This window comes from Schistocerca piceifrons, chromosome 3 (genome assembly GCF_021461385.2).
Source record: "Schistocerca piceifrons isolate TAMUIC-IGC-003096 chromosome 3, iqSchPice1.1, whole genome shotgun sequence".
NCBI lineage: Eukaryota > Metazoa > Arthropoda > Insecta > Orthoptera > Acrididae > Schistocerca > Schistocerca piceifrons.
In genome coordinates, this window is record NC_060140.1 from 31,603,756 (window position 1) to 31,625,178 (window position 21,423).

Here is a 21,423-nt window from a genome sequence, read left to right on the forward strand (position 1 = left end):
GAAGGAGTAGAAGAAAAGGTTAGAGGAGAATATGGGCTTGGGACAAGGAATGAAAGAGGAGAAAGACTAATTGAGTTCTGTAAAAGTTTCAGCTAGTAATAGCGAATACCCTGTTCAAGAATCACAAGAGGAGGAGGAGGTACACTTGGAAAAGGCCGGGAGATACGGGAAGATTTCAATTAGATTACATCATGGTCAGACAGAGATTCCGAAATCAGATACTGGATTGTAAGGCGTACCCAGGAGCAGATATAGACTCAGATCACAATATAATAGTGATGAAGAGTAGGCTGAAGCTCAAGACATTAGTCAGGAAGAATCAATACGCAAAGAAGTGGGATACGGAAGTACTAAGGAATGACGAGATACGTTTGAAGTTCTCTAACGCTATAGATACAGAAATAAGGAATAGCGCAGTAGGCGGTATAGTTGAAGAGGAATGGACATCTCTAAAAAGGGCCATCACAGAAGTTGGGAAGGGAAACATAGGTACAAAGAAGGTAGCTGCGAAGAAACCATGAGTAACAGAAGAAATAGTTCAATTGATTGATGAAAGGAGGAAGTACAAACATGTTCGGGGAAAATCAGGAATACAGAAATACAAGTCGCTGAGGAATGAAATAAATAGGTAGTGCAGGGAAGCTAAGACGAAATGGCTGCAGGAAAAATGTGAAGACATCGAAAAAGATATGATTGTCGGAAGGACAGACTCGGCATACAGGAAAGTCAAAACAACCTTTGGTGACATTAAAAGCAACGGTGGTAACATTAAGAGTACAACGCGAATTCCACTGTTAAATGCAGAGGAGAGAGCAGATAGGTGGAAAGAATACATTGAAAGCCTCTATGAGGGTGAAGATTTGTCTGATGTGATAGAAGAAGAAACAGGAGTCGATTTAGAAGAAATAGGGGATCCAGTATTATAATTGGAATTTAAAAGAGCTTTGGAGGACTTACGGTCAAATAAGGCAGAAGGGATAGATAACATTCGACCAGAACTTCTAAAATCACTGGGGGAAGTGGCAACAAAACGACTATTCACGTTGGTGTGTAGAATATATGAGTATGGCGACATACCATCTGACCTTCGGAAAAGCATCATCCACACCGTTCCGAAGACGGCAAGAGCTGACAAGTGCGAGAATTATCGCACAATCAGCTTAACAGCTCATGCATCGAAGCTGCTTACAAGAATAATATACAGAAGAATAGAAAAGAAAATTGAGAATGCGCTAGGTGACGATCAGTTTGACTTTAGGAAAGGTAAAGGGACGAGAGAGGCAATTCTGACGTTACGGCTAATAATGGAAGCAGGGCTAAAGAAAAATCAAGACACTTTCATAGGATTTGTCGACCTGGAAAAAGCGTTCGACAATATAAAATGGTGCAAGCTGTTCGAGATTCTGAAAAAAGTAGGGGTAAGCTATAGGGAGAGACGGGTCATATACAATATGTACAACAACCAAGAGGGAATAATAAGAGTGGACGATCAAGAACGAAGTGCTCGTATTAAGAAGGGTGTAAGACAAGGCTGTAGCCTTTCTCCCCTACTCTTCAATCTGTGCATCGAGGAAGCAATGATGGAAATAAAAGAAAGGTTCAGAAGTGGAATTAAAATACGAGGTGAAAGGATAACAATGATACGATTCGCTGATGACATTGCTATCCTGAGTGAAAGTGAAGAGGATTTAAATGATCTGCTGAACGGAATGATCAGTCTAATGAGTACACAGTATGGTTTGAGAGTAAATCGGAGAAAGACGAAGGTAATGAGAAGTAGTAGAAACGAGAACAGCGAGAAACTTAACATCAGGATTGATGGTCACGAAGTCAATGAAGTTAAGGAATTCTGCTACCTAGGCAGTAAAATAACCAATGACGGACGGAGCAAGGAGGACATCAAAAGCAGACTCGCTATGGCAAAAAAGGCATTTCTGGCCAAGAGAAGTCTACTAATATCAAATACCGGCCTTAATTTGAGGAAGAAATTTCTGAGGATGTACGTCTGGAGTACAGCATTGTATGGTAGTGAAACATGGACTGTGGGAAAACCGGAACAGAAGAGAATCGAAGCATTTGAGATGTGGTGCTATAGACGAATGTTGAAAATTAGGTGGACTGATAAGGTAAGGAATGAGGAGGTTCTACGCAGAATCGGAGAGGAAAGGAATATGTGGAAAACACTGACAAGGAGAAGGGACAGGATGATAGGACATCTGCTAAGACATGAGGGAATGACTTCCATGGTACTAGAGGGAGCCGTAGAGGGCAAAAACTGTAGAGGAAGACAGAGATTGGAATACGTCTAGCAAATAATTGAGGACGTAGGTTGCAAGTGCTACTCTGAGATGAAGAAGTTAGCACAGGAAAGGAATTCGTGGCGAGCCGCATCAAACCAGTCAGTAGACTGATGAAAAAAAAAAAAAAATTTGCAAGGGAGGCATGCCAGGTAGCGCAATGCCCTGTTAGCTTCTCCACGTCTGCACAGCACCGCCTGCTGTGTACTGAACTGACTGAATACCCTCTCCAGTTGTTGAAAAGTTTTTATTGTGGTCCAAGACCGGTTTCCGCTTTTACATCGAATACAGAAGTCTGAAACTGGCAGTGTAAAAACAACCAAACGTTCTACGTAATGATGCAACGGACATTTAAATAGGTAAAATAACAGCAATGTAGGAATTTCGACACGAAAAAATTGATTTTAAACATGTCATTATAAGTACAGAAAAATTAATAAAAACGAAATCTTACATACTGCTGTGGCGAAGCAAAGTCAAACGATTAGGAGAGTAAATAACAACACAGTAGGAAAAACAGGCGTGCCATGATAATAAAAACTGAACATTACATACACAAAATTATTTGCAACCCATAATATTAAAATGAATAATATTTTGACACATTCGAAATTATAAACTGTTTGCTTTACCTGTGATAAGCGAAAGATAGTTGCTTAGTTTTCTTGCCGTATGAACGCGTCGTTCGAACACTTGCATCTGCCCACAGATAATCCCTGTGTGTGTACCCCGTCCGTAAAGCTGTGGACTGCAGGTCTTCAGCGCTCCGTCTTAAGACCTGTTGGCAGCACTGAACATGCGGCACAGTGGACCTACGGTTGTGACAGTGTGCACGCGCTATGATGCGAATAAAGCGACTGATACTGTAGAACTGGTTGGTACCTCCAACCTCTCCAATTCTACTCACACTTGTGCGAGAACAGTCTTCTCTCTTCTGAACACCCGCGCCTCCCAACGCAGCGAACGCGATGAGCTGCGTTAGGTTTAAAGTGACCGCGTGTTCTTCTTCCGAAGAATTCCGTGACTGCAAGTCGCTCGATCAACATGCTAAACGTTTTTTGACGTATAACGCTGCGTTGAAGTTGTAGCTCGGCGTAAATGAGACGCGACTCTCGTTTAATGCCGTTGGTTACCAGCGTGGAACATTAGGACTCATTTACACTTATTACCCTGGTCGCGCCCCGTGGATCGTTAATCTCTTTCTGATGGAAGCATCGCCTCAGAAAAGTACGTGCGGAACGGCTCTTGTGGCGGATTCAAGTTAGTGCTACGTCTGACAACTGCGTTACCATCAGAGGCCTAAGTACTGAGATGTACACAACCAAAAAGACATTAGCGGTGAACGTCGCCCGGATGACAGCCATCTACACTGAGTACCCGATCGTTCACAGAACAAGTGAAATGGCCCGTATAGTGAATAGTATTGGTTTCTCGACTCGTTTACAGGACTTGTTTCCACTTCTGACCACTACTACCTCTTGTCAGATTCATTCCGTTTATACGGGATTCCCAAAACCAGATTACGTAAACTGATTTCTCAATACCGCTTCTGGGTGGTCATGTAAACAATTCAAAATCGATTCTGGAAATCCGCTTCTAGTTGTCAGTTTTCCAATTCCTCAATAGATTTTCGATTCCAACCGGTTTTGAAACGTGCTTGGATTGTCAAGTTACGTTGTGTTTTCAGCGTATTCAGTTAATACCGACTTATTGTGCAGTGAAGGAGGAGCATAAATATTAGACGGAGCATGAAGCTGTCAACCTGTAGTATTCAAGTGAAGAGAAATAACGATTGTGTTGACTGAATAAGAAACTGGATCAGCTGGTTTCCAGACGCCATATCTAGCTGGGCTAGAAAATCCGCTTCAGGCCTTAACATCTAAACATGACAGCGAGATACGATTTCCGAAATTCGATTTTCGTCTTTCGGAAGGTGTGCCGAATATAAACACAATGATAAGAAATATTTTAAAAACACGTTGTGTAGGTCGCCACTTGAAGCCACGTTCTTCATTAGTGTCACGTGTCCAGCCGCGCCAGCCGCTTACAGAGCACCGTGCCTGCAAAGCGTACCTTGCCGTCATCTACACGCGATACTTGCCGACTGAGCGTCTATGTTACACTACTGGCCATTAAAATTGCTACACCAAGAAGAAATGCAGATGATAAACGCGTATTCATTGGACAAATATATTATACTAGAACTGACATGTGATTACATTTTCACGAAATTTGGGAGCATATATCCTGAGAAATCAGTACCCAGAATCACCACCTCTGGCCGTAATAACGGCCTTGATACGCCTGGGCTTTGAGTCAAACAGAGCTTTTATGGCGTGTACAGGCAAAGCATGATACCACAGTTCATCAAGAGTAGTGACTGGCGTATTTTGACGAGCCAGTTGCTCGGCCACCATTGACCAGACGTTTTCAATTGGTGAGAGATCTGGAGAATGTGCTGGCCAGGGCAGTAGTCGAACATTTTCTGTATCCAGAAAGGCCCGCACAGGACCTGCAACGTGCGGTCCTGCATTATCCTGCTGAAATGTAGGGTTTCGCAGGGATCGAATGAAGGGTAGACCCACGGGTCGTAACACATCTGAAATGAAACTGCTGTCAATGCGAACAAGAGGTGACCGAGACGTGTAACCAATGGCACCCCATACCATCATGCCCGGTGATAAGCCAGTATGGCGATTACCAATACACGCTTCCAATGTGCGTTCACCGCGATGTCCCCAAACACGGATGCGACCACCATGATGCTGTAAACAGAACCTGCATTCATCCGAAAAAATGACGTTTTGCCATTCGTGCACCCAGGTTGGTCGTTGAGTACACCATCGCAGGCGCTCCTGTCTGTGGCGCAGCGTCAAGGGTAACTGCAGCCATGGTCTCCGAGCTGACAGTCCATGCTGCTGCAAACGTCGTCGAACTGTTCGTGCAGATGGTTGTTGTCTTGCAAACGTCCCCATGTGTTGACTCAGGGATCGAGACGTGGCTGCACGATCGTTACAGCCATGCGGATAAGATGCCGGTCATCTCGACTGCTAGTGATACGAGGCCGTTGGGATCCAGCACGGTGTTCCGTATTACCCTCCTGAACCCACCGATTCCATATTCTGGTAACAGTCATTGGATCTCGACCAACGAGAGCAGCAATGTCGCGATACGATAAGTCGCAATCCCGATAGGCTACAATCCGACATTTATCAAAGTCCGAAACGTGATGGTACTCATTTCTCCTCCTTACACGAGGCATCACAATAACGTTTCACCAGGCAACGCCGGTCAACTGCTGTTTGAGTATGAGAAATTGGTTGGAAACTTTCCTCATGTCAGCACGTTGTAGGTGTCACCACCGGCGTCAACCTAGTGTGAATGCTCTGAAAAGCTAATCATTTGCATATCACAGCATCTTCTTCCTGTCGGTTAAATTTCGCGTCTGTAGTACGTCATCTTCGTGGTGTAGCGATTTTATTGGCCAATGATGTATATCGCACATCCTTTATACTAAAATCACATACTGTAAAGTGGTCATGTCATCTTGGTTTTTTCATGTTATCGATGCGTACGTCAGAGAGAGAGAGAGAGAGAGAGAGAGAGAGAGAGAGAGAGAGAGGGAGCAAATCACGTTACTGCTAAACAATCTCTGCTCTTGTCGTGGCACAGTCTTTGTCTCAACGCAGTCTGATACATTTTTAGTTGAAGTGTGGTAGGCGAGGGACGTAGTCAGTAGTGCTGTGTTGACTTTGTATCTGCTAGATGAAGAATACTGTAAAGGACATCAATGATGAATAAGATGGCTGTACTAGAAAGTGAAGAGAAAATGAATTTTGAATAATGTTATGTTTTGAAGAGAAGGAGTTTGGTGTAAGACTGCAGCACTACGCAGCTAGAAATGATTTCTGTCAGCTACTTAACTTGCTCAGAGCTGAAAGACCACACCACTTCCCTGAGTCATGCCTTAAGATACACACACACCAAAAAAAGTTTTCCATCACCTCGATTTCGAAAACTGGAATAGAGATCAACGTAAACATCATTTCCGCCATTCTATTGCTCATGAAAACCACGCATTGCATGTTGTACCACCAAATAGCGAGACCTTCAGAGGTAGTGGTCCAAATTGCTGTACACACCGGTACCTCTAATACCCAGCAACATGTCCTCTTGCATTGACACATACCTGTATTCGTCGAGGCACACTATCCACAAGTTCATCAAGGCACTGTTGGTCCAGATTATCCCACTCCTCAAAGGCGTTGGTGGGTCACGTCGTCCATAAACAGCCCTTTTCAGTCTATCCCAGGCATATTCGATAGGGTTCATACCTGGAGAACATGCTGGCCACTCTACTCGAGCAATGTCGTTATCCTGAAGGAAGTCATTCACAAGATGTGCACAATGGGGGCGCGAATTGTCGTCCAGGAAGACGAATGCCTCGTCAATATGCTGTCGATATGGTTGCACTATCAATCGGAGGGTGGCATTCAGGTATCGTACAGACGTTACGGCGCCTTCCGTGACTACCTCTGGCGTACGTTGGTCCTACAAAATGCCACCCCAAAACAGCAGGGAAGCTCCACCTTGCTGCACTCGCTGGACAGTGTGTCTAAGGCGTTCATCCTGACCGGGTTGCCTCCAAACACGTGTCCGACGATTGTCTGGTTGAAGGAATATGCGACACTTATCGGTGAAGAGAACGTGATGACAATCCTGATAGGTTCGTTGGGCATGTTGCTGAGCCCATCTGTACCGCACTGCATGGTGTCGTGGTTGGAAAGATGGACCTCGCCATGGACGTCGGGAGTGAAGTTGCGAAACATGCAACCTATTGCACACAGTTTGAGTCGTAACACAACGTCCTGTGGCTGCACGAAAAGCATTATTCAACATGGTGGCGTTGCTGTCAGGGTTCCTCCGAGCCACAATCAATAGGTAGCGGTCATCCACTTCAGTAGTAGCCCTTAGGCGGTCTGAGCTAGGCATGTCATCGACTGTTTCTGTGTATCTCCCCCATGCCCGAACAACATCGCTTTGGTTCACTCCGAGACGCCTGGACACATCCCTTGTTAAGAGCCCATCCTGGCACAAAGTCAACAATGCGGACGCGATCGAACCGCGGTATTGACCGTCTAGGCATGGTTGAACTAAAGACAACACGAGCCGTGTACCTCCTTCCTGGTGGAATCACGAACTGATCGGCTGTCAGACTTCCTCCGTCTACTAGGCGCTGCTCATGCATGATTGTTTACGTCTTTGTTCGGGTTTAGTAACATCTCTGAACATTCCCACGCCCGGGTCCCCGGGTTCGATTCCCGGCGGGGTCAGGGATTTTCTCTGCCTCGTGATGACTGGGTGTTGTGTGCTGTCCTTAGATTAGTTAGGTTTAAGTAGTTCTAAGTTCTAGGGGACTGATGACCTCAAATGTTAAGTCCCATAATGCTCAGAGCCATTTTTTTTGCGAAGTAAGTGGAAATATTTATAGGGGCAGATAATTGTTTTAATATAAAGACATATAATTGTTTTAATATAAAGACAAATTGCATTCAGATCAGTTGGAGTTAAGTTCAAATTACGTTCTGTTAGTAAGAGGTTAGCGTACGAGTCTAAGCTGAATACCGGTTTGTTGACAGATGGTTTTGTAAAACGTAGACTTTAAAGAGAGGGAGGAAAAGTTGGGATATGTCACATAGAGAACCAAATATAGTGGGGAGGTTACTAAGCGTGTGATATAAACCATGGGTTAGAGCGTGCGTTAGTGCGTATGCTTCGTATTGCAGAATATTTGACAGGAACTTCCTTGAGGAGCTTTCCATCCAGCTGTCAATGAAGCTCAGTCTCTGAACTACTTACAAGTTGATAAATGTTTATTGCGATGCACGCACCGAAAGCCAAGAAACCGTTCATTAAAATGTCATCCAGAAATCCAGAAATTTCAGTTTGGCCGCTGTTTGTACGCTTCATTTTCGAGGGTGTACCTACTTTTTAGGAACAGGTACAACGCCAAATAATTTATGATGTGGCACCGGCGTCAAACCTCACGCGCGACGAATAAACTCGTACTGTGTGACTGTTTGTTTATATCACGTCATATCGGTTGTTTTGTACGGCTTCTCGGCGAACAGCGCAGTATCACAACAGTACAGTGTGACGTCAGTGTACACGCACGGTTACCTCCCTTGTACCATCGCCTCCCCCGCGGTGAATAGCATAACGCAGTATGTACTCTGTGCACTATTTAACAGGTAAGCAATAACACCGACGCATCAACCCCGTCGCGAAGCAGTGTCGTTGCTTACTGGAGTGGAAAGATCGTACTCTACATTATGGAAGGGCAAACACAAGTCTGGCTAGGTGACTACGTCCACCACCTCCATAAATGAAGGGAAAGCGGAACAGCCGCGATTCCTGACTATTCTCCGGACACACAAGTGACAAACGAATAACGAAGGAGTATCAAACTGAGTTTTCAGACACATCGAGAATTCTCCTGGGATAGTTTCAGTTTCCTAGTACTCGCCATTTTGTCGGAAATAAGCAAGGGAATAATCGGAAAAACATCACGGTGACGCACTGCAAATGACTTTGAATTGAAGGCGACGAACTAGCCGGTGGAGTACTGCACATGATGGTCGCTAGATGTCGCTACAGTGTCAGGTTCTTAAAAACGTTGCTAAATAATTAAAAGTGAAACTACACCACTGGCCATTAAAATTGCTACACCACGAAGATGACGTGCTACAGACACGAAATTTAACCGACAGGAAGACCATGCTGTGATATGCAAATGATTAGCTTTTCAGAGCATTCACAAAAGGTTGGCGCCGGTGGCGACACCTACAACGTGCTGATATGAGAAAAGTTTCCAACCGTTTTCTCATACACAAACAGCAGTTGACCGGCGTTGCCTGGTGAAATGTTGTTGTGATGCCTCGTGTAAGGAGGAGAAATGCGTACCATCACGTTTCCGACTTTGATAAAGGTCGGATTGTAGCCTATCGCGATTGCAGTTTATCGTATCGCGACAATGCTGCTCGCGTTGGTCGAGATCCAATGACTGTTAGCATAATATGGAATCGGTGGGTTCAGCAGGGTAATACGGAACGCCGTGCTGGATCCCAACGGCCTCGTATCACTAGCAGTCGAGATGACAGGCATCTAATCCGCATGGCTGTAACGTATCGTGCAGCCACGTCTCGATCCCTGAGTCAACACATGGGGACGTTTGCAAGACAACAACCATCTGCACGAACAGTTCGACGACGTTTGCAGCAGCATGGACTGTCAGCTCAGAGACCATGGCTGCAGTTACCCTTGACGCTGCACCACAGACAGGAGCGCCTGCGATGGTGTACTCAACGACCAACCTGGGTGCACGAATGGGAAAACGTAATTTTTTCGGATGAATGCAGGTTTTGTTTACAGCATCATGATGGTCGCATCCGTGTTTGGCGACATCGCGGTGAACGCACATTGGAAGCGTGTATTCGTCATCGCCACACTGGCGTATCACTCGGCGTGATGTTATGGGGTGCCACTGGTTACACGTCTCGGTCACCTCTTGTTTGCATTGACGGCACTTTGTACAGTGGACGTTACATTTCAGTTATGTTACGACATGTGGCTCTACCCTTCATTCGATCCCTGCGAAACCCTACATTTCAGCAGGATAATGCACGACCGCATGTTGCAGGTCCTGTACGGGCCTTTCTGGATACAGAAAATGTTCGACTGCTGCCCTGGTCAGCACATTCTCCAGATCTCTCACCAATTGAAAACGTCTGGTCAATGGTGGCCGAGCAACTGGCTCGTCACAATACGTCAGTTACTACTCTTGACGAAATGTGGTATTGTGTTGAAGCTACATGGGCAGCCGAAACTGTACACACCATCCAAACTCTGTTTGACTCAATGCTCAGGCGTATCAAGGCCGTTATTACGGCCAGAGGTGGTTGATCTGGGTGCTGATTTCTCAGGAGCTATGCACCCAAATTGCGTGAAAATGTAATGACATGTCAGATCTAGTATAATATATTTGTCCAATGAATACCCGTTTATCATCTGCATTTCTTCTTGGTGTAGCAATTTTAATGGCCAGTAGTGTACTTTCACCTTTCAATAGAAGCTAAACCCACTTGTGAGTGAAGGCACGTCATTCGCGGGAATACCGTCAATAACAACATGGCTCAATCTAGTACAAGAAACACGATATTGTTAAAACAACAGTATGTTTTTTCACGTCTGTATCCACACGGGTACTCTGCAGATCAGGCTTAAGTGCCTGGCAAAGGCTTCATCGAACCTCTTTCACACTATTTCTCTATCGTTCCAGTCTCCAATAGCGCACGTGTAAAACGAACACTTAAATCTTTCCGTGCGAGCTGTAATTTATTTTATTGCAGTCATCGTCATCAACAATATATGTAGGTGTCAACAAAATATTTTCATATTCAGAGGAGAAGGTTTGTCACTGAAAATTCGTAGACAGATCTCGTTGTAATGAAAAACGCCTTTGTTTCATTGATAGACATCCCAATTCGCTTATGATGTAAGTGGCACTGCGTCTCCTATTTCGCGATAATATAAAACGAGCTGCCCTATTGTGGATTTTTTCGATGTCCTCCGTCAGTCTAACCTGGTAAGAATTCCATACTGCACAGCAGTACTCCAGCAGATGGCGGACAAGCGCAGCGTAACCATTCTCTTTCGTAGACCTGTTGCATCTTCTACGTGTTCTGCCAATAACACGCAGTCTTTTTAGGATGAGATTTTCACTCTGCAGTGGAGTGTGCGCTGATATGAAACTTCCTGGCAAATTAAAACTGTGTGCCGGACCGAGACTCGAACTCGGGACCTTTGCCTTTCGCGGGCAAGCGCTCTACCAACTGAGCTACCCAAGCACGACTCGCGCCCCGCCCAGTCTTTTATTGCCTCCCTTCCACCCACCCCCTCTTCTCTCCCCCCCCCCCCCAACATTATCTATGTGATCATTTGTTGACCACAACTCTAATTCCTAGGTATTTCGTAGAATAGAGTTAGTTTTGTGCGCTTCATCATTTGAGCGAAATTTAATGGATTCCTTTTGGTACTCATCTGGGAGACCTTACACTTTTAAAAGTTTTACGGGCGACTGCCAGGTATCTTCTGTAAATCATTTTCCAATTGGTTTTGATCTTCTGATGACTTTTTTGAAAGGTAAATGACGGCATCATCTGCAAAAATCTAAGACAGCTTCCTCACATTGCCTCCTACTTCGTTTATGTAGATTATGAACAGCAATGGGCGTATAACAATTCCTCGGGGAACACCAGGTATCACTTCTGTTTTACTCTAAGACGCTTCTTCAGTTACTACGTACTGTGACCTTTCTGACAGGAAATTACAAATCTAGCCGCAGTATTGAGACTATACTCCATAGGTACGCAATATCATTAAAAGTCACTTGTGAGGAATAGAGTCAAAAGCGTTATGGAAACGTAGAAATATAGAACCAATTTGAAATCGCCAGTCGAGAGCACTCGAGAGAGTAAAGAGCCAGGTTTGTTGCACAAGAACAATATTTACTGAATCCGTACTGGCTGTGTGTAAACGAATCATTTTCCTCAGCGTAATCCATAATGTTCGAACACAGCATATGTTGGAAAATCCTACTGCAAGTCGACGTCAGCGTTATGGATGTACAATTCATCGTATTACTCCTGTTTCCTTTCTTGAGTAACTGTGTGACCTGTGCAACTTTCCAGTCTATAGGTACGGATCTTTCGTCGAGTGATTGACTGAATATGATTGTTAACTATGGAACTATTACATCAGCATATCTTGAAACGAATCTCATCCGTATACGATCTGGCTGAAGGACTTGCTTTTATTAAGTGATTTAAACTGTTTTGCTAACCGAAGATATCTGCTTGCACGTCACTCAAGCCGGCAGCAGTTTTTGATTCTTATACTGGAATACGTAATTCGTCTTCTGTGGTGAAGAAATTTCGGAACACTGTATTTAATAATTCCAATTCGGTGGTACTGTCATCGGTAAAAGTAGTATTGGTTGTGTCTTGCAGCTGGAGTACTTTACATGCGATCATAATCTATTTGGATTTTCTGCAATATCCAGACAAAGTTCCATTGTTGAAACTATTAAAAGCGTCTCGCATTGAAGTTCGCGCTAAATTTAGAGCTTATGTAAGACTTCGCCAGTCCTGGGGATTTTGTGTTCTTTAAAATCTGGCGTGCTATTTTCGTTGCTTCTGCAGCAGTGTTCTGATCTCTCTTGTGTACCATAGGTAGTCGGTTCAGTCTGTTATTAACGTAGTACGTGTTCCTGGCCACTCGCAGCTATGGTTCAGTCTAGTTAAATGGGAAAAAAGAAAAGAGAATGGACATCTTTCTAATATGTGTGAGAATTGGACATACTAATTTTACTAAGGTTTGAAGCTCCTCTTTTTGTTGTTCCTTGTTTGTGATTTAAAAACTGGGTTGTTTTGAAAATCAGCCTTATGCAAACATAATTAGTTTATTTTTGTATTTACCAAGACATGGTTGGACACCAGTGTGTCGTCTTCAGTGGGTTAAATTTTTATTTCTGTAAAGCGCAATATCACATTTACAATAATTTAACTGCTATAGGCCTAAGAATTACGATATGTGCAATTTGCTTTGTTTTGTTTAGACACACCTTAAAATTGCATCACTAACTGAACTGTATTATTATACACCGGTTTAAGTGTTCGTTTTCGTCAGGTTTTTTTTTTTTTTTGACAGCATGTCATGTGCAAACTAGTCATGAAGAAAATTATTGCGTATTTTGTTTGGAGAGTAGAGGTCATGAACGTTTCTGTACTTATATTTTTCGTCCTGTTTCGTGTCTCTAGTTCGTCTCTCGATCAACTGCTATTTAGTACATTGTTTTCACTCAGTTTTTCACAAATTTCCGCTCATTGCTTCACCTAACACACTTTCACAAAATGTGGCGAAATGTGATCGGAGCAGACACTTCTGACAACATACTCAGTGAGAGGTGCTATGTTATTGTCGTTGCTCACTTGTTCATCGTTGGTCTTGCGTTTGTTGTGGCGCTAATTTTGAATGTTTCGTCAGAACTTGGGTAGCGTGGCTGCTGCGAAGGGTGTGTGTGTGTGTGTGTGTGTGTGTGTGTGTGAGAGAGAGAGAGAGAGAGAGAGAGAGAGAGGTGGGGGTGGGAACCAAGAAAACATAAGTCTGTTTTATATACTTTTTTATGGTTTGTTTGACTTATGTTTTTTTGTGGGGAGTCGCCTCTGTATAGTTCATTGAGTGTTCCAAACAGTGTTGTATTTTCATTCAAGGACTCTCTTTCCCTGTATTATTGCTTTTTCTATGTGTAATTCTCCTGTATTGAGAGTTTTTGATAGAGACTGTTGCTTTCTCTGAGAATCTGAAGATCAGTCTCCATATTTTTTGGTTGGCGGTTTTCTTGTATTAGATGGTCTACAAAGGTTGTGTGTGTACTATCACTTCTTGGGGCTTTGAGGTGTTCGGAGTACTTCGTTTTGAAATTTCTGCATTCTTGGCCTATGTAGACCGACTGGCATGAACTACAGGTTAACTGATATATTCCAGCTTTGAAGAATTTGCCTACAGAGGTGGTCTTAGATTCTCCTGTACTGTGTTATGTGTGCGGAACGATATTTGTAGCCCTTGCTTCTTCACTATGCTTCCCACTTTGTGGACATTTTTGTTACTGTATGTTAGTATATGCCATGCTGTACTCTTTGTAAGGTGTTCCTAGTACAGGGTGTATACGTGGACAAGGAAAAAAAAATCCCGGATTTCTCCCGGATTTCCCGGTTAAAAATACACTTTATCCCGAGTGAAAACACACTTTTTCCCTGTTAACTGACAGTATATTTTCTCTCGGAACTGTGTAAGTCCTTTGAATGATTATGATTTTAACGCGGGAGTAGAATTTCTCGGCGCTTTATAAAACAAAACACAGGGGAAAACACGCGTTTTGGAAAGATCTTTGATGTGCAGCGACATGCACGCTGCATATTTTCGTATTACGGAAGTATAAATTCGAATTCCATCAAACACCGCATGTTACTTTCCGAAGCTTTTGTAGACCAGTCATAGCTCTTGTCACGTGATCTCGCCAGCCAATGACAGCGGGTATTCAGAGCTCAGGACACGTGATGTAATCAGCCAATAGCAACATCACTGTTAACTACCGCGAACGCACAAACAGAAAAAGTTAATGGTTTAAATTAATACACATTGTGTTTCTATACGAAACGCAAAGCTTTCACATACAATGTTGGTCTTTTATGCGCATATTACAATTTAAGACATATCACACAAATGTGATCGTAAAATTTTTAATAATGACTTAAATGTCTGATCTTCTGGGCTCGAAATTCATCTAAATGGCTCGTCATCAAAGAATTGATTTTTAAATGAGAGTCAAACGCTCTAAGATTTAAGAAATTCATCGTAGATTATCGCACATACTTCCGTTGTAACGGCCAGAATGGTACCTTGATGGTAACGCTTTTCAAACCACCATTCGGAATATTTTCCCGCGACCTGTTAGAAATAGGTTCGTTTCCGCAGCTGCCAGAGGGCGCCAGATGACAGGCGTCACGGCGCTTGCGCAGCTACGATGTCGTAGGGAGCCCGTATGTTCGTACGTGTAAAACATTAAAAGATCGTACATTATGTCATACAAGAAACTAGACATCAGAGGATACTCCAAGAGCATCGGAATTTCGAGACCCATGCTAAAATGTGCACATTTAAAGTGCACATTTGTATGTCCATATTACCAGTTAAGTAGGCCGACGATCTTTTATGTAACGACAGAACATAGTTCACAAAGTATCAGTATCAAATGCCTATTAGGCCTACCACAAGCTAAAAGCCTTACGTTAGGAAATAGTTTCACACTTCATTCATACGCTCCAGTTTCTCAAGTATGAGATCGAAAAGTAGTAGTACGAAATTTGTATGCAAATTTGTAATCGTCATATTGTTCCATAATTTATGTGATGTCCCCGTTTCTTCTCCTTCCTCGTTCTAACAGACAGTCTTGTTATCACTAATTCTGTAACTATTCCTGCCAGTATCAAAGCTTATTCGCAGGTTAACTCCACTAACTCTGCCAGAATCACCAGTTTAGTTATCCCGCGATTATTCTCCGGTTAGGCGTTATTACATGTTCGTACAACGCGTTTTCCGCGCTTCTTCCAGAATAGAACTTAAAGCGGCTACTAGCCGGGGACTGTACAACTGGCCCTTACTAGTATAGCGATCTGGCCAAAAATTTTCTGTCAAAATCTCAGTTTCTTAGATACACCGAGAAGGTAATACGTAATCTTTCTGACCTGTTATTCGTTTATTTCCACTCCTGTAGTCTAAATCTATGGATTTAGCTAGTAATTATAACAACGTTCATCATTCGCAAACCCAATCAACCACACAATCAGACCGCGGTTGGCATTCATCCGTTCGGCCTTACTCCGCTCAGCTAGTATAGCCCCTTTTGTCTGTAGGAAAGTTTGTTTCTACATGCGACGATGATTGCCCTGACAGAGACATCACGTACACTATGCACGGATTCACAAATTAACTTACGATTCACTCAGAAATCAACTTATAATGTGTTCAAAAAGCGACAGGGATGCGTTTCAAAGTCATATGAATAATCGATAGAGTTAAGTGCGCTGGATGCTAGTCGCTTTGTGAAACAACGTTTTTCCCCCTCAAGAATATGAATTTGCCCACACCCCTCCCCTTGCCGGCCGCGGTGGTCTCGCGGCTCAGTCCGGACCGGCGCGACTGCTACGGTCGCAGGTTCGAATCCTGCCTCGGGCATGGATGTGTGTGATGTCCTTAGGTTAGTTCTAGGGGACTGATGACCTTAGATGTTAAGTCCCATGGTGCTCAGAGCCACACCCCTCCCCCTCCTAGATCTGGACCTGCTGCGCATGCATGAATCTGGCAACTTGGGCGCTCCAGTAAAATTTTTCCCGGTAGCATCTAGCTGCTTGCTGCGACTGCTTACACAGCCAACAGACACATTTCTGTAGCCAGGAGCGGAGAAGGTACTACTCAACTGCGCATGCGCATGATCCCGCTCGTAACTGCTAAAACGAATCTAATGTAAACAGTTGTGACGTCACGCTCATCGAAGGCAACTTGTTACGGAACATTGCATAGTCTTCCTAAAGCCTTTGACACATTTTGCTGTTGGCAGACGCTTGTATGAGCACTGTGTTTTGTTGCTGTATATGGCTCATTTTCTTTGCAATTTAAGTTTTATTTTCGTTTTTTCTCTCGTTCATGTTTTATTGTTGCAGTATTATTCTGAAATAGCGGTATAAAGTAATATCCTTTGTTAGAGTATCGGTTCTTGCCAGTCAAAATTACAAAAATTTAACTGAGTTCAAAAACAATGAAAACTTCCCGGAATACTAAAAAATTCCCGGGTTTTTCCCGGTTTTCTCCCGGATGAAAAAATTCCCGGGTTTTTCCCGGATCTCCCGGTTGTCCACGGTCGTATACACCCTGTAATACCCTATTTTTGTCTGGAGTTTGTGTTCTTGGTTCTCTGTTGTGGCTGGTGATTTGTTGATGGTTTGTCCTCTTTTCATTTGTTTTTTAATTTTGTTTTCAGTTTGTTTATCACTTGTGTGTTGTACCCATTCTCTGTGGCTATTTGGTGTACTGTATTTAGTTCCTGTGTGTAGCTGAGTTTGTCCTTGGAGTTGATGTGAATGGCTGTAATGTGGCTGTAGATTTCCTGGAAATTCCAAAATTATGTTTGTTGTTGATTCTGCGTATGGTAATGTCTAAGAAATTTTTAATTGGATAGACGGCTTAACCTGCTTCTCCCCCTTTCTCCATCTCTGTCCATCTCCTCCTCCTTCCCTCTCGCTCCATTTCTTTCCATCTGTCTATCACCACCTTCTACTCTTCTCTGTCCATCTCTTCCTTCCCCTCCCACCCCTCTCCAACTTTTCTTTCCACCTCTCTCTGTAATCCACACCTTGTGGTCTAGTGGGTGGCGCTGCTGTCTCTGGGTCACGGGGTCCAGGTTTGATTCCCGTCCTGGTCTGGGTCAGTATTACTCACGTCATTTAATCATCATTCGAGGAATGTGGGGAGACTGAACTGTGAAAATATTGGGAATTTTTATGGGCGCTGACAACCACGCAATTCAGCGCCCAAGAAACCAAATATCATCCCCATCACCTCTCTCTCTCTCTCTCTCTCTCTCTCTCTCTCTCTCTCTCTCTCTCTCTCTCTCTCTCCGTCTCCTCCTTTCCGCTCTGTATGACCATTTACTCATACGTCCAGTTCTTCTCCTATTCCTTCTCTCTCTCTGACCTTGGGCCTTGGTTATTGTAATTGCAAATTCACCTTCCGAAGCAGTATTCTAATCACAAGCCAATAAGCCATAAACACAACTTTCCTATTTGCTGACTACATTGTGTGTGTGTGTGTGTGTGTGTGTGTGTGTGTATTCGAATGCAGCGTTGTGTCAAAATTTGAAATCAATTGGTGAAGAACTTCCGAAGATTTAAGAATTTGCACAAACGACAATTTACATTTTTATTTATAAAGAGACAAATGTTCATTTGTTCAAAATCTTAAACCTCTAAAGTTCTTCAGGGATAGCTTTGAAATTTTGACACAACGTTCCATTGTAATGTGGTTTTTCATATACCTACGGAGGCATCATATGGTACATAAATATATATCTACACTGAAGAGCCAAAGAAACTGGTACACTTGCCTAATATCGTGTAAGGCCCCTGATAGCACACGGAAGTGCCGCAGCACGACGTGGCATGAACTCGGCTAATGTCTGAAGTAGTGCTGGTGGGAACTGACACTATGAATCCTGCAGGGCTGTCCAGAAATCCGTAAGAGTACAAGAGGGTGCAGAATTCTTCTGAGCAGCACGTTCCAAGGCATCCCAGATATGCTCAAAAAAGTTCATGTCTGGGGAGTTCGGTAGCCGGGGGAAGAATTTAAATCCTGAAGAGTGTTCTTGGAGCCACTCTGTAGCAATTCTAGACGTGTAGGGCGTCGCATTGTCCTGCTGGAACTGCTGAAGTCTCTCGGAATGCACAATGGACATGAATGGATGCAGGTGATCAGACAGGATGCTTACGTACGTGTCAGCTGCCTGAGTCGTTTCTAGACGTATCAGAAGTCCCGTATCACTCCAGCTGCATACGCCCCACACCACTACAGAGCCTCCACCAGCTTCAACAGTCGCCTGCTGACATGCAGGGTCCAGGGATTCATGAGGTTGTCTCCATACCCGTACACTTCCATCCGCTCGATACCATTTGAAACGAGACTCGTCCGACCAGGCAACATATTTCCTCTCATCAACAGTCCAATGTCGGTGTTGACTGGCCCAGACGAGGCGCAAAGCTTTGTGTCATGCTGTCATTAAGGGTATACGAGTGGGCCTTCCACTCCGAAAGCCCACATCGATGATATTCCGTTGAATGGTTCGCACATTGATACTTATTGATAGCCCAGCACTGAAATCTGCAGCATTTTGCGAAAGGGTTTCACTTCTTTCATATTGAACGAGTCTCTTCAGTCGTCGCTGGTCCCGTTCTTGCAGGATTTTTTTCCGGCCGAAGCGATGTCGGAGATTTGATGTTTTACCGGACTACTGATTTTCACGGTATACTAGCGAAATGGTCGTACAGAAAATCCCAACTTCATCGGTACCTCGGAGATGCTGTGTCCCATCGATCGCGCACCGACTATAACACCACGTTCAAACTCACTTAAACCTTGAAAACCTGCCATTGTAGCAGCAATAGCTGATCTAACAACTGAGCCAGACGCTTGGTGCTTATATAGGCGTTGCCGACCGCAGCGCCATATTCTGCCTGTTTACGTATCTCTGTACTTGAATACGCATGCCTATACCAATTTCTTTTGTGGTTCAGTGTATATAATTACATAATTATTTATCGTACCATCAAAATTTCAAAGGAATCAGTGATGAAATTTCGGAGGTTTAAGAGTTTGAACAGACGAACATGAGGTTTTTGCTAACATGGTATCCGCTTCATTATTCTATAAATAAATTTATATGCCATATGGCGCTCCAGTAGGAGAAATACGCTGTTGGCAAATACAACACTGTGTCAAAATTTCAAAGTAACTGGTGAATAATTTTCGTAGATTTACGATTTTGAACAAACGAAAATTTACATTTTTATTTGTATATATTTGGTATAAATCTCTCCATTGCTGTAAATACTATTTCTCTCATTGTAAGTCACATCTGGTCTACCCTTACACAGTCAGACTGGAAGAGACTTAGGTATCCGTCAAGTGCATTTTTATCTACTTGTTTAAACAGATGCATTTTGAGTTTATTTTTGGAGGGTGTGGGTGTTTCGATATTCAGTCTCGCTAAAATGACCTTGTGGTCACTAAGCCCTGTATCCATCGTAATATTCCCTATTTGTTCGTGGTTATTTGTTTGTAAGAGGTCGGGTAAACTTTCGCAACAATTTACTCTGAAATTGGGCTCCTCAAGTAAGTGTTCCACACAATTTTCGGAGAAACGGTTTAGTAAGATTTCGTACGATGTTTTATGCCTACCACCGGCTTTAAACATGTAATTTCACCAACACATCGAGGGTAGATTGAGTTCACCATCAAGGGCGCCGGCCAGTGTGGCCGAGCAGTTCTAGGCGCTCCAGTCTGGAACCGCGCGACCGCTACGGTCGCAGGTTCGAATCCTGCCTCGGGCATGGATGTGTGTGATGTCCTTAGGTTAGTTAGGTTTAAGTAGTTCTAAGTTCTATGGGACTGATGACCTCAGAAATTAAGTCCCATAGTGCTCAGAGCCATTTGAACCATTTTGAACCATCAAGTATAATTGTATGAGTAGTGTAGCTATTTGAAATGAGTCTTAAGTCTTCTTTGAACTGGTGAGCAACTGTATTATCCGAGGAGTGAGGTCGGTAAAAAGCGCCAATTATTAATTTATTCCGGCTGACAAGCGTAACATCTACCCACACCAAATCACTTATATACTTCAATTTAGCTACAAGATACTCTACTTCTAACAGCAACAAACACGCCACCACCAACTGTATTTCATCTGTCCTTTTTGTACACCATCAGGTCCTTTGCAAAATTTTCGGCTGAACTTATTGCGGATTTAGCCAGCTTTCAGTATTTGTAAGGATTTTTACTTGAGTGCTTTCTGTTAGCGCCTGGATCTCTGATTCTTTCCCTACACAGCTGTGGCTATTTACTACCACAATAGCTATTGTTCCTATGCCAGCCAATGTCCTGTGGTTGTCGGGTGTTCTGCCGGATATCAGCGTCGTACTTGCACGATATTTCGGTCACGTAGCTCGTAACCTTCATCAGGTGCGACCTGAGACTGCTCCTCGAATGGATCTGGTCCAGTATTTATGCCTATGGCCTTCCCCCTCCACCAACGGCTGCAGGCGCTTCCTCTGTGGTCCGCGCCCATTCCCTGCGACCTGCTGGAGCGTTGCTGCTCTGTTTTCCGTCCGCTGCGGTTCTAGGTGTTCCCTCTTATGATGTGGATTTCTGTCAATCTCTTTATGTTTCTAGGCAATAAAATGTCAGATGTTGGTCACCTATTTTCTGATTTTTATCACCTGTTTTTGTGACAAAACACATGTTAAGTACCTAATTTAAGATTTTTCGAATCTAAAAGTCCGAGGTCTAGTGATGACCCGTAGGCACGCTCTCCTAATCAGTTAGGCAACATCCCCAACCGTTTTGTGTACTCACACTGTTTAAATTTGCTGTTCTATATTAACAATCCGTTGGGGAATATTCTTGGTAACACAGTCAAAGTCCGAATGTCTGAATGAGTAAATCCAACCACGAATGTGCTGCCGCCTTATCCGGGTCATCAGCTCGCTTTGCCTGTTAATACAGTTAATGTCACGCACAAGTAACAAAATGTCTTGCAAACAAAGCAGTACCCAACCATACAGGATGTTAGGGGTACACAAGCACAGTTACTTTCGCCGCTCCGTTTTTGAATTCCTGAATTACAGCGACGACCTTCGAACTTCTTCATAATATATCGATTTACCAACAAGATGAACAGTCT

General features: G+C 43.6%; 1 protein-coding gene and 1 non-coding gene across 2 annotated transcripts in view; both read right to left on the reverse strand.

Moving 5' to 3' along the window:
- LOC124789485 (GTP-binding protein GEM-like) overlaps positions 1 to 21,423 on the reverse strand; it is a 461,064-nt gene that overhangs the window by 260,559 nt on the left and 179,082 nt on the right. The window lies entirely within an intron of this gene.
- Trnas-cga lies at positions 11,130 to 11,204 on the reverse strand. The gene has a single exon. It is a non-coding gene; the product is annotated as a tRNA-Ser (tRNA).